Source organism: Arachis ipaensis, chromosome B02 (genome assembly GCF_000816755.2).
Source record: "Arachis ipaensis cultivar K30076 chromosome B02, Araip1.1, whole genome shotgun sequence".
Classification (NCBI taxonomy): Eukaryota; Viridiplantae; Streptophyta; class Magnoliopsida; order Fabales; family Fabaceae; genus Arachis; species Arachis ipaensis.
Genome location: NC_029786.2, coordinates 29,814,466 through 29,819,161, shown reverse-complemented (window position 1 = coordinate 29,819,161; position 4,696 = coordinate 29,814,466).

The window sequence follows — 4,696 nt, the reverse complement described above, 5'->3', positions numbered from 1 at the left end:
TCCTCGTCACCCTTGTAGACACCGTCTTCCGCCACTAATCTTGCCCCCTCCAAACTCACATTTTTCTCCCTCGCCGGCATGGGTATGTTGTGATTCTGCTTTACCTCACTATTTATTCTTTGGATTTTTCTTATCTTGTCACAATCACACTAAGATGGTTTACATCAAGTACATGGCCATAAATCTAGAGTTGAACACTTAGGGTTTTATTTTATACAATAATTTGTTCTCTCTCATGATTGCGCTCTTGTCCTAGTTCCTTACCTACGAGAATCTTAAGGTTTTCGATGCTCTGAAATTTCAATTTTGGGTGCTTGTTTGATCCTACAAAAAAGGGGATGATGGTGGTAAAGGGTGATGATAGTGGTCCTAGCGGTCGTGAGTCCTGACGGTGGGTGGTGGCACTGGAGAGGGGAGGGGAGGCGGTGATATTCAGAAAATGTGTTGGTGGTAGTGAGGGTTGTAAAAGTTTGGACTTTGGAAAAGAAGATAAAGGATGGGGTAATTTCGGAATTTTATTATAAAGTTAACAAAAAATTAGAGTTTGGATACTTTTGTCACACGAAACTCATCTTTCATGGGTACAACATTAATTTCTTTGTTTGATGGGTACTTTTATTGGTATTTATAAAGTTTATAGATACAAATGGTAGTTTATTCTTAAGTTTAACCAACATTTAAAGATTGTTGGCTATAAACTTTTGTGTGGTCCTGTACGATGCAATAGAAAGAGATAAATACTAATTTGGCACCCGAAAAATTCAGGCGCTGACAAAATGGTACCTAATAGATGTTATTGACAAAATGGTCATTGAACAATTTTTAAATTTGAAAAAAGTGACCATCCGTCGTTTAACTATGTTTTCATTGACGAAAAAAACTGAGTTGGCAAAAAAATTTGATGAAATTCCTAATTTACCCTTGATTCTATTGTCACTATATCTATCTCTTTCTCTCTCTTTCGTCTGTATTCTTTCTTTCTTCTTTTTCTTCACAGATGAAAATGAAAAATCATCATCATCAACCCCGTGGCATCACTATCAACAAGCCAAACTCATTCATTTTTCGGGAGAAAGATTAAAACTTTAGCAACTAAATGATAATCAAAATTTATGAATGAACTAATTTTTTTATCCATAATCACTCACGAAAATTCCGAGAGTGGGGAGGTGAGGAAGAAGAAAAATAGAAGCAGCGACAATATAACCATAAAGAAAAATAGAAACGACAATCAAATATAATTGAAACAAAATACATTAAAGCAACAATAAAAAAAAAGAAAAATGAAAATAGCATCGCAGAGGAGAAGAAGAACACCACCACCACAACGAAGAAGAGAAGAAGAACATAAATACCAGATCCCAACCTCAGATAATATGCTGAGAAGGAAACAAAGAGAACCCCCAAGAGAAACATGGAGTTACAACCATTCCCTAACGTTGTTCGGAAACTCGCCATTGATGAGCGGATAATTTATACGCTTTTTGGCACTATTTTTAGGTAGTTTTTAGTATGATTTAGTTAGTTTTTAGTATATAATTATTAGTTTTTAAATAAAAATCACATTTCTGGACTTTACTATGAGTTTGTGTGTTTTTCTGTAATTTCAGGTATTTTCTAGCTGAAATTGAGGGACCTGAGCAAAAATCTGATTCAGAGGCTGAAAAAGGACTGCAGATACTGTTGGATTCTGACCCTACTGCATTCAAAATAGATTTTCTGGAGCTACCGAAGCCCAATTGGCACTCTCTTAATTGCGTTGGAAAGTATACATCCTGGGTTTTCTAGCAATATATAATAGTCCATGCTTTGCCTAAGATTTGATGGCCCAAACTGGCGTTCAAAGTCAGCCCAAGGAATTCTGGCGTAAAACGCCTAAACTGGTACCAGAATTGGAGTTAAACGCCCAAACTGGCACCAAAGCTAGCGTATAACTCCAGGAACAGCCTAAGCACGAAAAATTTTCAATGTTCAGCCCAAGCACACACCAAGTGAGCCTCGGAAGTGGATTTTTGCATCATTTACTCATTTTTGTAAACCCTAGGCTACTAGTTCATTATAAATAGGACCTTTTTACTATTGTATTTTCATCTCTGGAACATATTATGTAATTTATACGTTCTGAGACCTCCATGGGAGGCTGGCCATTCGGCCATGTCTACCCTATTTTCACTTATGTATTTTCAACGGTGGAGTTTCTACACCCCATAGATTAAGGTGTGGAGCTCTACTGTTCTTTATGAATTAATGCAAAGTACTATTGTTCTTCTTTTCAATTCAAGCTTATTCTTATTCTAAGATATTCACTCGCACTTCAACCGGATGAATGTGATGATCCGTGACACTCATAATTATTCTCACTTATGAACGCGTGCCTGACAACCACCTCTGTTCTATCTGCAATAGCTTGAGTGTGTATCTCTTAGCCTCCTGGTCCACAATGCATGGTTGCCTCTCCTGACAACAGAGCCTTCCATTCCGTGAGATCAGAGTCTTCGTGGTATAAGCTAGAATCAATTGGCAGCATTCTTGAGATCCGAAAAGTCTAAACCTTGTCTGTGGTATTCCGAGTAGGATCTGGGATGGGATGACTATGACGAGCTTCAAACTCGCGAGTGTTGGGCGTAGTGACAGACGCAAGAGGATCAATGGATCCTATTCCAACATGAGTGAGAACCGACAGATGATTAGCCTTACGTAACCCGTAGCCGGACCATTTTCACTGAGAGGATGGATGGTAGCCATTGACAACGGTGATCCCCCAACATAGAGCTTGCCATGGAAGGGAGTATGCATGACTGGATGAAGGCAATAGAAAAGTGATGACAAGTCATCTTAGCCTAGTTTCACTAGCTTTTTTATTTTGTTTTCGATTGATTTATGCACTTTCTTGAGCCATAAGCGAGCCAATTGGGTAGATTTCCATGTTTCCTTTGATTTAATCAACCATGGATGAATTAATGCAATTTCATGAGATTTTATGCTATAATTGTCATATATTATGAAAGGATAACAAACTCATGATTTTGAGCAAAGCTTTGATGTGTTTAGTTGATTGATGATAGGTGAAAAGAGTTTTGAAGAAGGTTGAAGAAAGAAGGAATGGCTAGGAGCAAGAGAGAATAAAAAGTTTGAGCCAAAGTTTGCCTCAAACTTTAGCTCAAACTTTTAAAAGAGTTGAAAACATACCAGAGGAAAAAAAAGCTTGAGCCAAAGTTTGCCTCAAACTTTAGCTCAAACTTCTGGAAGAATTGAAAACACTCCAGAGGAAAAAAGCTTGAGCAAAAGTTTGCCTCAAACTTTAGCTCAAACTTTTTGGCAAACGTTGGCATCACAAAACCAACACCCTGGAGGAGAAAAGTTTGCGCCAACGTTTGCCTCAAGCTTTTTGGCAAACGTTGGCGTCACACACATTTACAAGGGGGCCAACGTTTGAGCAAAAGTTTGACCTCAAACTTTGGCTCAAACGTTGGTAGCAGCAAGCTTAAGCCATCTGGTATAAAAAGTTTGAGTAAAAGTTTGCCTCAAACTTTTACTCAAACTTTTATGATTTCAACCCGGTTCACAATGGATCTTTCTCCAACTCCAAGAGCAATCAACCAAGGCCTTTATCAACCCAATTCCATCAAGAACAAAGGCCCAATTCAAGGCTTGAAGACCATTTGAAGAAAGTGTATAAATAGCTTAGGATTTAAGTTTTTAAGGGAGCTTTCCTTTTTAGTTTTGCTGAGTAGTTTTTGGAGAGCTTTTGGTTTTGAGTTGTTCTGAGTCTTGGGGAAGGAGAATTTAATTCTCTTCCTCTTAGTTTTCTTGCTTTCAATTTCATTTACAATTTGTCTTGGATCTTGGGTTGGAGAATTGAAGGAATTCTGTTTCAATCTAATCCTGAGATCTCTCTATTTTATTTACTGCATAATTGAATTTAAATTTCTGTTCATTGTCTCTTCTTCTACTCATTCTGCTATTTACTTATCTCTATTTCTTGCAATTGAATTCTACATTTGGATCTAGGAAGGCATTGAGATCTAGACTCGGTTATCTAGTCTCTTGGGTCCTGAGATCTGGAGTTCGCAATTTTAAATTCTCTGTTTAAAGCTTTTCAAGTTCATTTACATTTCCGTTTTAGATCCGGTTCAATTCAAGTCACCTTCTACTTGTCTGATTAATGCAATTTACTTTTTCTTGTTTAAATTCTGCAAATCCACTTCCCAATTCCCTTTACAATTCAAGCCATTTATATTTCTTGCACTTTAAGATTCTGTAATTTACATTTCTTGTGTTCTAAGTTTCTGCCATTTAATTTCTTGCTCTTTAAGATTCAGCACATTTACCTTCTCTGCTCTTTAATTTACTGCAATTGTCCCTCTCCCTTTTAATTTCATGCAATTTAGCTCCTGTCGAATACAAACCACTCAAATCAACTCTTGATTCGCTTGACTAAATCAACCACTAAACTAAAATTGCTCAATCCCTCAATCCCTGTGGGATCGACCTCACTCCCGTGAGTTTTATTACTTGATGCGACTGGTGCACTTGCCGGTTAGTTTTGTGTGTTTGGGATTCGTTTTTTGTTTTCCGAAAATACACATCAAGTTTTTGGCGCCGTTGCCGGGGATTGAAATAGATTGACAATGATTACGTGAAGTGGAGATCTAGATCAGGCACTTTTTCTTTTCTGTTTCTCTAATTTTTGACT